The sequence below is a fragment of the Cebus imitator genome, unplaced genomic scaffold (assembly GCF_001604975.1).
Source record: "Cebus imitator isolate Cc_AM_T3 unplaced genomic scaffold, Cebus_imitator-1.0 Scaffold6, whole genome shotgun sequence".
Lineage (NCBI taxonomy): Eukaryota > Metazoa > Chordata > Mammalia > Primates > Cebidae > Cebus > Cebus imitator.
Window position 1 is genome coordinate 11286006 of NW_016107321.1, and position 13582 is coordinate 11299587.

The following is a 13582-nucleotide window of genomic DNA, read 5'->3' on the forward strand; positions in this document are numbered from 1 at the left end:
AAAGTGCCTTGGGAGTATTGAGGAAGAAGAAATACATACACAAATGAGATAGCATTTGAATTGTTTGTGGGAAAAGACATAGTATTTTATCAGTGGGGAAGTGGTACGTAGATGTTGCCAGCGCAGAATTATCTATAAACTTTCCCATGGAGTCACATACCAATCTGAAGGTAAGCAGGAATTGCAAGAGTGTCTCTTAATGATGCCTGCCGATGCAGGGTGGAAGTCCAGCGTGTGTAGAAAAGAACAGATTTTCTCTGTTTATTGCACAAGCTTGTCAAGATTACATGACACACTCCATGGAAGAGTACTTTGCAAGCTTCAACCTGCCATAAATGACATTTTACATTAGAAAAAACTAGTAGTCCTGGACGCTAAATCAATGTGTTCATTTTCACCAGGCTATGTTTGAAAAACTAACATTTGGAGCTGCATCTGTGGGAAAACATTAACAGTTAAAGACATATTTGATTAGCACTGACAGTTTCTTAATCCAAAAATCATATGGCTAAGTTGCAGTATCAACCCACGGAAAGTTAAGTCACATTATCCTTTTCCAAATCTTAAGAAATTGCACTTGCATAATTGCGTAATGTATGATACCATATCAGTTATGTTGTAATATGAATAATATACTTTCTCTTAGGCTTTAAAAAGGTTGATAAGTAGTACATTACTTTAACTTCTGGTTCTCCAACCTTCAGTCTTTTTAAACTCAAGTTTATATCCAGATTAAAGCAAATGTCAGCCTATTCATGCATTACTCATTCATCAAATATTTAATAAGTGCCTGGCACTTTTCTAGGAACTGAGGATATACTAGAGAACACGACAAACTTGTTCTCTTGAATTTTCAATATAACAAGGAAAGAGAAAAAATAAACAACAAATAAAATAACTAGATAAAGGTTATAGGATGTTAGAAGATAAAACAAGCTATGAAAAAATGGCATAGGAGATAAGTCGGAAGTGCTGGTTGGGGAAAAGATCTGGGTTGTAGTTTGAAATATGGTGGTCAAGACAGGATTCATGGAGAAAGTGAGATCTGAATTGAAACTGGAGGGAATGTTAACCATGAGAATATTTGATAAAGGGCTATTCCAGGAAGAGGCAGCTGACAGTGAAAGGTGAAAAGTTGTTTTGGAAGAAGAGCTATGAGCTAAGAATGGCAGAAGGAATATGAGCTGTGGGTATGAGAATAGGGGATGATGTTGGAGAGGGAAAAGGAAACCATATTATGTGGAACTTTATTAAAGCCATTTCCAAAGGCTGGCTTTTTCACTGAGATGGGAGGCCAGTTTTAGAAGTTAACTAGAAAAATGACGTGATCTGATTGACATTTTTAAAGATCTATTCCTGGCTACTACTTTTAGTAAGCTATAGGTCAAGAGCAGAAGCAGAAATAGGTACTATGAAGTTATCATATTCTAAAAAGAAACAGCTGGCTTTAAGCTTTCCCATACATTTTCCTTGGCTCTTTTTCTGGGTATCAGTGTGATCTTGAGAAAATTGTTACATCTCTCTGGACACAAATTTTCTAATTTTTTATTAAAAAATGTGAGTTTAAAGAGTTTTCTGAACTCTCCTTTCAGCTCTGGCAATATGTAAACTATGAATCTGTACATTTAAAAATATATTTCTTTCCCCAGTAATCAATATAGTACTGATTATTTCAAAATTATTGTTTAACTTCCTAGCACTTTGGCAGGTAATCATTGATTTTCCAATCAACAAGGGCTTGAAAAGTTGCTAGTAATAATTTAATAAATATTTGCTGAGTTGAAATAATTTATATCCTAAAAGCTAGTAACATATTTGTGACAATTTTGCCAAAGGAAAATAGAAGAGGCAAGAGAGCTTCGAATTTGAAGTTGATAAGCTAAATGGTGGTAAAAACCTTGAAAGGACTCAGAAGAAAAAATAACATGAACAAAAAGTTGAAGTAGAAAATTTATTTACATAGGCTAAAAAAGAGAGCAGATTCAATAACAGGAAATGAACTATGTTTTTAAAGGATTCAGGCAAAATTAAAATATATATGTATTAAAATATTTAGCTATTTTTATTATAACATCACCCACTTTGCAAATTGATGGAAGGTCTTAAATATTTGTTTTTAATTTCTCAATTAATATTACAACAGTAAATCTTTGAATGTAATTTTTTTCAATAGGGTCTGCATAAGAAATGTTAAGGTGATGATCATTTTTTAATTTTTAAAAATTATATTATGTAATTTAACTAAAATTTCAAATATGCAAATTTCTGGTTGCCTTGGATATTTTCTTAGCAGTCCTCTGAAATCAAGCAGTTATTTGGATAAAAAAAAGATAAGTTTACAAAGAATAGCCAAAGCTATCTCTATCTGGAGTCAGACAGATTTCAGATTTGTGTTTAAATTGATTTTTTTTTTTCAGAACTACTATTTGACTGAGCAATCCAATTACTGGCTATATACCCAAAGGAATATAAATAATTCTAGCATAAAGACATATGCTCATGTATGTTCAGTGCAGCATTATTAACAATAGCAAAGACAAGGAATCAACCTAAATGCTTACCAATCATAGACTGAATGAAGAAAACCTGTACATATACACCATGGAACACTATGCAGTCATAAAAAAGAATGAGATCACTCCCTTTGCAGGAACATGGATGGAGTTGGAGGCCATCATCTTTAGCAAAATTATGCAGGGACAGAAAACCAAATAATGCATGTTAACACTTATGAGTGGGAGGTAATTATGAGAACACATGGACACAAAGAGGAGAACAGCAGATACTGGGTCATACTTGAGGCTGGAGGATGGGAGAAGGAAGAGGATCAGAAAAAAACAACTACTGGGTATTTGAGTTAGTACCTGGGTGATGAGATAATCTGTACAACAAACACTTGTGAAAGAAATTTACCTGTATAACAAATCTGCACATGTACACTGAACCTAAAATAAAGTTCAAAAAAGGCTTTTTTTAGATCCTTGAGGAATCAGCACATTGTCTTCCACATGGTTGAACTAATTTACACTCCAACCAACAGTGTAAAAGCATTCCTATTTCTCCACATCCTCTCCAGCATCTGTTGTTTCCTGACTTTTTAATTGTCACCATTCCAGCTGATGAGATGGTATCTCATTGTGGTTTTGATTTGCATTTCTCTAAGGACCAGTGATGATTAGCTTTTTTTCATGTTTGCTGGCCACGTAAATGTCTTCTTTTGAGAAGTGTCTGTTGATATCCTTTGCCCACTTTTAGATGCGATCGTTTGTTTTTTTCTTGTAAATTTGTTTAAGTTCTTTGTAGATTCTGGATATTAGCCCTTAGAACCTGAAATACCATTTGACCCAGCAATCCCATTGCTGGGCATATACCCAAAGGATTATAGGTTATTCTGCTATAAAGACACATGTACTCATATGTTTATTCCAATACTGTTCACAATAGCAGAGACTTGGAACCAACCCAGATGCCCATCAATGGTAGACTGAATAAAGAAAATGTGGCAATATACACCATGGAATGCTATGCAGTTATAAAAAAGGATGAGCTCCTGTCCTTTGCAGGGCCGTGATGAAGCAGGAAACCATCATTCTGAGCAAAGTGACACAAGAACAGAAAAAAACCAAACACCACATGTTCTCACTCATAAGTGGGAGTTGAACAATGAGAATGCATGGATACAGGAAGGGAAATATCATACATCAGGACCTGTCAGGTGATGGGAGCCTAGGGGAAGGATAGCATTAGGAGAAATACCTAATGTAGATGATGGGTTGATGGGTGCAGCAAGTCACCATGGCATGTATATACCTGTGTAACTAACCTACATGTTCTGTACATGTATCCGAGAACTTAAAGTACTTAAAAAAATTCTCCTAATAAAATGTAGCCTTCTGTTTTATAAATAATAGCTGTAGAGGAGAAAAAAAATGCTTAAAAAAATCAGTAGCTGGGTGCAGTGGCTCACACCTCTAATCCTACACTTTGGGAAGCTGAGGCAGGTGGATCACTTGAAGTCAGGAGTCCAAAACCAGCCTGGCCAACATGGTGACACCCCATCTCTACTAAAAATACAAAAATTATTCAGGTATGGTGGTGCACACCTGTAGTCCCAGCTGCTCAGGAGGCTGAGGCAGGGGAATCGCTGGAACTCGTGAAGCAGTGGTTGCAGTGAGCCGAGATTGCACCATTGCACTCTAGCCTTGGCCTTGCAGTGAGACTGTCTCGAAAAAAAAGTAAGTTGCTTCAAAAATTATGTGTCCCTTTGAGTACTTATTGTTTCTAAATATTATATTTTCCAAACTTAAAATACAAAAACACTGATTGAATATATAATTGAATTGCTATTTTTAATATTTTGATATTATGTATTAAAACTTACGGATAGTTTTTACACCTTTTTTCAAGAGTTTTGCCTATTTGCTGTTGTATTTATTTAGCCATGATTTCTCATGGATTTTCTTTCAATATTGACCATAAAGGACATCAAAATTAGCATTACTTTGATGAAACTAAAACTTTCATCCCCTGGCTAAGAAAAACAATAAATAAGCAACAGTCTTTTGAAATTATGGACTGCTACCATTTAATGCACAGAAGACAAAGATGTCAATGACTGCATAAATAGGAACTATTTTTACAAAGCTCTCCAAGCATCTAAGTGGAATCTCAGAAGCTGCTGAGAATTTGGTAGATTCTAAAATTTGAAAGATGACATTCACCTTTGAACACACTGTGAAGAATTGATAAATTCTATCAGGTGAGATGTTTTAACTAAATGGCTCATCATCTGTTTTCTCTTGGGTGAGTTTGACCTTGCATTTTACTTTCTGGGTGTTCATTATTCCTTCCAACAATATTTCCCATAGTATTTTATGAACTTCTCCCATCCACGTTGAGTAAGTGGATATCTATATTAGATGTAGATATGCTTTGGCTATATCCCCACCTAAATCTCATCTTGAACTGTAGTTCTCATAATCCCCACATGTTGGGGGAGGGATCAGGTGGAGACAATTGAATCATGGTGGTGTTTTCCCCCATCGTGGTCTCGTGATAGTGAGTTAGTTCTCACTAAGTCTGATGGTTTTCAAAAGGGGTTTCCCCTTTCGCTGGGTACTCATTCCGCTCCTGCCTGCCACCACATGAAGAAGGACGTGTTTGCTTCCACTTCTGCCAGGATTTTTTTCCCGAGGCCTTCCCAGTCATGTGGAACTGTGAGTCAATTGAACCTCTTTCCTGTATAACTTTCCCAGTCTCGGCAGTTCTTTATAGTGGTGTGAGAATGGACTAATAAAGATGTTAAAATATGTATCAGTTCTTGTTAAACCAGAGGAGAGAAATGACACATTGATTTCAACAATGTGATATAAAGGATTATTGATGATTACAGGGGACTGAAGTAATGGGGTAGCTTGCTAGTCAGAAATGAAGAGAACTCTACAAAGAACAGGAAAGCTGAAAATAGTAACTAGCTGTTAACTCCATGGATGGGAAGAATACTGAAAAAGGCATTCTCACCCTGGCCCTGGAATCCCCGCTTTGTTGGAGAGGCTGCAGCCTGGCTTATTGGGTGGCTGAAAATTTCACTGAGGTGCCCTATGCAAAAGGCTCTGGAAACTCCAAGAGGGATTAACAGGAAAAGCCAGCCACAGGTAGTTTCCAGGTCTCAGAGCTCTATCTGAAACTGTCATGGAGGGTGCTAGACAGCTGTCCACCAAGAGATGCTATGTCTAGCTAGCAGCCACTTGCTGCGGAAAACAAAAGCACCCTAGTCAAGGAAGAAAACCCTCTCCTCTCATGTACTTAGCCCCACCACCAGGACACTCTACTGAAAATTCATACCACCCTGCCAGCTGGCAAAAGAGAAATTCCCCAGCATAATACATAGCAATGAAGGGTGGATTTATGGCTGAGATTCAAGAGATTGGTAATTGATGCAAAGCACTTCTGATGGCAGTAAGCATCCAAGCTCCTTCATAGTGATAACAACTACGTGGTTCTAACTTTCCCACTATATAGCATTCAAATGTCTTGTTATTTTTCTTCGCATTCTTATATGCACAGAAATCATTTCTGCTGTACTATATCCAGCCATTTCTGCAGTCTGAAACTATTTATAGAAAGGTCTATTGCCAGAGTTTCTCAAGGGTTGAGTCCTATGAAATAAATTTATTTTTGCAACAATAACTTCCTTTTACTTCCTGGATAAAGTGTTAAGCTAATACTTTAAAAAATGTTTTGCAACATTCTGATAAACCCTTTTTTGGACATTTGAGATGGTCCCATTTTCATAGACATTACATGGCCCTCAGCACTGAAAGAGGTTGAAAAGGATCTTAATTATTTGTATGTATTATTTGGCAGGTGCTTTTATAGACACTGTCATTATGTCATGGCAACAACCATCCATGTTAGCTTTTACTTTCCACTTCAAACATGACAACAATGATACCAAAAGAGATGTTTAAAACATATAAAGGTCACATAGTCAATAAGTGCTAAAAAGAGATTTGCACTCAGATCTGTCATATTTCATGAGATTTCCACACTGCCTTTGCCGTTCTAAGTGTGATCTGTGGACAACCACATTGACATCACCAGAGATATTGAGAGAAACACAAAATCTCAGGTAGCATCTGAGACCTAGTGAATCAGATCAAGTTTTCACAAGATCTCCAGGTAATTTATGTGCATATTAAATTCTGAAAAGCGCTATGCTGTACCTCATGGCTTTTTATCACTGTTGGTGGTGTTTGTATATTCCAATGTCCTATGCTGGACACTGCTGAGATTGTCTGAAATTTGTAGCAGACTCTAAAATCAAGCTAATACAATTCTCCAGAAGTCTTGATTATAATAGTACACACATTTATAGCCACACACACACACACACACACACACTACAGAGAAAGAGAGATCTTACTGAGAAATGTAACCAAAAATATAGATATTATCATAGGAGGTTGATTTAATAATTTTTGCAGAAATAAGATATGCAATTTATTGTGATCAGCAGAGCAACCGGCAAAACAATTCCTCTTTTTCATGTGAGAAATGTGAGACTCACATGCCATGGGAAGAAAAAAATACAATAATAAATTGTGGGTGTGGATACCTTAATTATCCCCAGATTACTGGTTGCCAGACTCTGTTTTTCTCCACTTTATTAAAACTCCAAAAATATTGAAAGGCTTCCAGGCATCATTTACTTTGCAACTGGAAAGAGCCTCCAGTGTCAAAGTATTAAATATATTTATCACTTCAAAGTCATTGTCCTGTGATGTTTGCATGTTTTTAATAAAGCAATAAACATTGTAGAAATAATGAAAAAGTGTTTCAGTGCAGACAGCAGGAAGCAGTAAACCAGACTACAGGAACTCATGCCTAAAGAGCAGTGTTTTGATCACCCAAACGATTGGTGGCTGGCACTGCTGCTGTTTGCTTTCTGCTGCAGTTCTTGCTCTTGAAGTTTCCTTTCATTTCCTCCTATTCTATTTTTTAGAAAATTTTATTTAAAAATATTTATAGAAGATATTTTTGAAACATGGTCTTTATGTAATCTTTGAAAAAATCACCATGGTGTGAGTCCATAATCTTGGCATGCTGTATATTTGGGTGTGCTTATGCATTAAGCACTAGGGATGATGCTGTTGAAAACATGGTTGTTCTTAAGCGTATTTTGATTTGGGAGAGGCGATCAGTCCAGGTACAGCTTATTATGTTCAGGTGATATAATCAAAACTGACAAGGTTGGCTAATGGGAATTGGTAGGGAATATCTCTCTAAGAAAAAGAAGTTGGGCTTTATTTTTTATAAAGTCTGATATAGCATGCTGATTAACAGTTGACCTATGGAATGAACCCTACTAATTCTAGCTGCGTAACTCTGAGCAAGTTAGTTGACTTTCCTCCTGATGTTGGAATGAAAGTAAAAAGAAACAGCAATACATTTCCAAATGTTTGCCAAGTAGTCAATAAAGTTCGTTGTAATGTTTCTGCTCTTCTAACTGTACAGGATAGACAGTATTTCTCCATATGTGATTAAACATTCTTTATAGACATGGTTTTTAATGTTTGTTAAAATTCCATTGTTTGTTCCTACCATAATTAACATATTCCCTGAGTTTATTGGGCATTCGGGGAATTTTCCACTATTTTAAATGCACTCTGGCTAGTATTTTTACATGTAATTATTTGTCCAAATACCTATTTGCCTAGAAAAAAAAGAACAGCCTATTAGTTGAAGTAAGTAGATACATGTCAAAAGAATTGTAAAAATTAGTGTGTGAGAGTACCAATCACAGCTGTGTCTTGAAGTTCACTTGGACTTTAGATCTGTGAATCATTGATCAGATGAACAACTTCCAACTTACTTAGGTTCTCAAGGATTCAAGCTACAAAGTGGATATGGAAGATTTTTGCTATGAGATATATGTATAAGTGTGTGTGTGTGTGTGTGTGTGTGTGTGTGTATTCCTAAAGCAATTTACATATAGTTTTTATATATGCATATGTATGGATTTTAATATATGTATCTAAAATATTTTGGCTTTTATAGTATATATATATAAACTGACTTCATTTAGAGCATAAAAGAATACTTTTAGCTAAGGCTTGTTGGTAACTCAACAACCCTGCTCCATTCATCATAGAAATTTTCTAATACAGCCTACGTGATCTGTGGTGGAAAACTTTTTGTCTTAGGAAATTTTTCTCTATATAAAACAAAAATACCTGGCATTTCTTATAGGTGAAGGGGAGGAAGGCAGCAAATCACACTGCCATGTGTGTACCTATGCAACAATCCTGCATGATCTTCACATGTACCCCAAAACCTAAAATATAATAAAAAATACAAGAATTAGCCATCCAGAGATAATCACTTTCACATTAACATGCTGTCATCATTTATTTGGATTTTTAAGATCCTGCAGAGCAATTATATGAAATCTACATCAGTGTGGTAAAAATAATCTCTCTCACTGAGCATTCTTAAAATTCCATTTAAAACAAAATGAAGATTTTAAAAATTGCTACCAAATTTGCTTTTCCAATAATGTCTGAATAAACCATATTCTACCTGGAATTATACTCCCAACCCCTGGCTCAAAACATACTATATTGTAAATGCATCCACCCTATGAATTTCTACTCATTTTTTAGAAAATGGAAACTGTATTACTTAAATATTATGAGTGTATAGAACATGTAAGAGCAGTTTATAAGATAAAAATAAAATAAATGTCTGTACTCACCACAGGACTTAAGGAAAGTTTCTCAAGTAATTAAAAGTAGGACTATCATATGACCCAGCAATCCCAGTACTGTGTGCATAGCCAAGGGAAATAAAATCAGCACATTCAAAAAATATTTGCACTCCCATGTTCATTGTGATATTATTCACAATAGTCAAGACATGGAATCGACCTAAGTGTCCATCAACAAACGAATAGGTAAAGAAAATGTGGTGTATATACACAATGGAATGCCATTTAGCCTTATAAAAGAAGGAAATCCTGTTATTTGTGAAAACACAGATGAAACTGGAGGACATTTGTCATGTGAACTTAACATATGTGGAACAGGTCTCAGTCAACTTAGGAAGTTTATTTTGCAAAGGTTAAGGATGTGCCTGTGACACAGTATCAGGAGGTCCTGACAACACGTTCCCAAGGTGGTTGGGGTACCGCTTGCTTTTGTACATTTTAGGGGGACATAGTGCATCAGTCAATACATGTAAGATTGAGCTTTGTTCCATCTGGTAAGGCAGGACAACTCAGAGTGGGAGCTTCCAAATCATAGGGAGATTTAAGCATATTCTGATTGGCATTGGTTGAAAGTATTATTATCAGTAAAAGGCAATGTCTGGGTTACAGTAAGGGGTTGTGGAAGCCAAAGTTTTATCCTGCAGGTGAAGCCTCCAGGTAGCAGGCTTCAGAGAAAATAGATTGTAAATGTTTCATATGAGACTTAAGGTCTGTGCTGACATTAATGCTGGAGGAATATAATGAAGAATGCTCGACCCCTACTTCACATCATGGCCTGCACCAATCTTTCAGGTTAAATGTTGGTATGCCCTGGCTGAGGAGGGAGTGCATTCAAATTTTATTTTTGGTTTACAGTTAAGTGAAATAAACCAGGCATAGAAAGACAAATACCACATGATCTCATACATATATGAACTCAAAGTTGAACTTATAGAAACAGAGAATAGAATGGTGGTTACCAGGAGTTGGGGATGGAAGGAAGGGTTGGGAGGAGTGCTGGTCAAAAAATACAAAAGTTCAATTAGAAAGTGAAGACGCCAATTGTACAATGTGGGACTATAGTTAATAACAAGGTATTGAGCTATTGAAACTTACTATGAGAGTAGATTTTAAGTGTTCTCACCGTGAATAAATAATATGTAAGGTGACGCCTATGTTAATTTGCTCTATTTATACATTCCACAATGTGTATATACTTCAAAACAACATATTGCACGTATTAAATTTATACAATTTTTTGTCAATTTCAAAAGCTGTCTGTGTCTTAAGAATCTTTGCCACTCCAGAGCTGATGAAAAATTCTCCTTATTCGGCTTCCAAAAAATCTTATAGATATCATTCATATTTATGACTTTCATCTCCTTTGTTCCTTTTGAGTAGAACCTTAAAAAGAAACCCAGCTTCATTTTTTTCTTATGTAGATAACTGATTACCCTAGCCCATCACTTTCCTACTGATGTGCAGGGTTTGCTCTCTGATTTCTTACCTTCTTGGTTTTGCTTCTTGATTTTATTGTGTTCTAGTATTCTATTAGCCTGTCCTGTGTCCTTTCCAGAGTTTATTGTTTTAGAAGTGTTGATAACCACAATTGTAAGTTCTATCCCTTCTTTGACTTCAAGAATACCTTACTGATTTTTGATTATTAATTATTCTATGCATATTTTAAAATCAGTATTGTCAGATTTCATTGAGAGATCCCATTCATATTTTAATTAGAATTTCACTGGTCTACAAAGCAGCTTCTGATGAACTGGCATCTTTATGCTAGTGTGAATCCAAAGGTGTCTGAGACAGGTTTCAATCATTTTAGAAAGTTTACTTTGCCAAGATTAAGGACATGCCCATGAAACACCCTCAGAAGGTTGTGAAGACATGTGCCCAAGGTGGTAGAAGTACAGCTTTGCTTTTGTATATTTTAGGGAGACATAATATATTAATCATACATATAAGATTTACATCAGTTCAATATGGAAGAGTGGGACAACTTGAAGTGGGGGGTGATGGGGAGGGCAGAAGAGGTATGGGGTCCTCCAAGCCATAGGTACATTTAAACATACTCTGATTGGCAATTGGTCGAAAGAGTTATTATTAGTAGAACGGAATGTCTGAGTTGAGATAAGGGGTTGTGGAGACTCCACATAGTAAGCTTCAGAGAAAATAAGTTGTAAATATTTCTTCTAAGACTTAAGGTCTGAGTTTATGTTAACGCTGGAGGGGTATAAGGAGGCATGTCTGACCCCCTCCTCCATTCTGGCCTAAAGTAGATTTTCAGGTTAACTCTGGAATTTCCTTGGCTAAGAGGAAGGGTCCATTCAGGTTGTTAGGGGACCTTAGAAGTTTATTTTTGGTTTATACTAGACTTTTTTCCTAAGAAAATGATATATTTCTCCAATTTTATAGGACTTTTTGGTATTGTTAAATGTTTTATCATTTTATTTTTTTATTGCATGTTAGGTTTTGGGATACATGTGAAAAAAATGCAAGATTGTTGCATAGGTACACACATGGCAGTGTGATTTGCTTCCTTCCTCCCCATCACCTATATCTGGCATTTCTCCCCATGCTGTCTCTCCTCAACTCCCCACCCCCTGCTGTCCCTCCCCTATTTCCTCCCTGACAGACTCCAGTATGTGATGCTCCCCTCCCTGTGCTCATGTGTTCTCATTGGTCAACACCCACCTATGAGTGAGAACATGTGATGTTTGATTTTCTGTTCTTGTGTCGGTTTGCTGAGAATGATGGTTCCAGGTTCATCCATGTCCCTACAAAGGATACAAACTCATCGTTTTTGATGGCTGCATAATATTCCATGGTGTATATGTGCCACATTTTCCCTGTCCATTCTATCATCGATGGGCATTTGGGTTGGTTCCAGGTCTTTGCTATTGTAAACAGTGCTGCAATGAACATTCATGTGCATGTGTCCTTGTAATAGAACGATTTATAATCCTTTGGATATATACCCAGTAATGGGATTTCTGGGTCAAATGGAATTTCTATTTCTAGGTCCTTGAGGAATTCCCACGCTATCTTCCACAATGGTTGAACTAATTAAAACTGACACCAACAGTGTAAAAGTGTTTCTATTTCTCCACATCCTCTCCAGCATCTGTTGTCTCCAGATTTTTTAATGATCACCATTCTAACTGGCATGAGATGGTATCTCAATGTAGTTTTGATTTGCATTTCTCTAATGACCAGTGATGATAAGCATTTTTTCATATGTTTGTTGGCCTCATGTATGTCTTCTTTTGTAAAGTGTCTGTTCATATCCTTCACCCACTTTTGAATGGGCTTGTTAGTTTTTTTCTTGTAAATCTGTTTTAGTTCTTTGTAGATCCTTGATATCAGCCCTTTATCAGATGGGTAGACTGCAAAAAATTTCCCATTCTGTTGGTTGCTGATTCACTCTCATGACTGTTTCTTTTGCTGTTCAGAAGCTGTGGAGTTTGATTAGATCCCATTTGTCTGTTTTGGCTTTTGTTGCCAATGCTTTTGGTGTTTTGATCATGAAGTCCTTGCCTATGCCTATGTCCTGAATAGTTTTGCCTAGGTTTTCTTCTAGGGTTTTTATGGTGTTAGGTCTTATGTTTAAGTCATCAATCCATGTGGAGTTAGTTTTAGTGTAAGGTGTCAGGAAGGGATCCCGTTTCTGCTTTCTGCACATGACTAGCCAGTTTTCCCAACACCATTTATTAAACAAGGACTCCTTTCCCCATTGTTTGTTTTTGTCAGATTTGTCAAAGATTGGATTGTTGTAGATGTATGGTGTTGCCTCCGAGGCCTCTGTTCTGTTCTATGATCTATATCTCTGTTTTGGTACCAGTACCATGCTGTTTTGATTACTGCAGCCTTGTAGTATAGTTTGAAATCTGATAGTGTGATGCCTCCCTCTTTGTTCCTTTTGCTTAGAATTGACTTGGCTATGTAGGCTCTCTTTTGGTTCCATATGAAGTTTAAGGTGGTTTTTTCCAGTTCTGTGAAGAAGGTCATTGGTAGCTTGATGGGAATAGCGTTGAATCTGTAAATTACTTGGGGCAGTATGGACATTTTCATGATATTGATTCTTCCTAATCATGAACATGGAATGTTTTCCCATCTGTTTGTGTCCTCTCTTATTTCATTGAGTAGTGGCTTGTAGCTCTCCTTGAAGAGGTCCTTTACATTCCTTGTTAGTTGTATTCCTAGGTATTTTATTCTCTTTGTAGCAATTGTGAATGGCAGTTCATTCTTGATTTGGCCCTCTTTAAGTCTGTTATTGGTGTATAGGAATGCTTGTGATTTTTGCACATTGATTTTGTATCCTGAGATTTT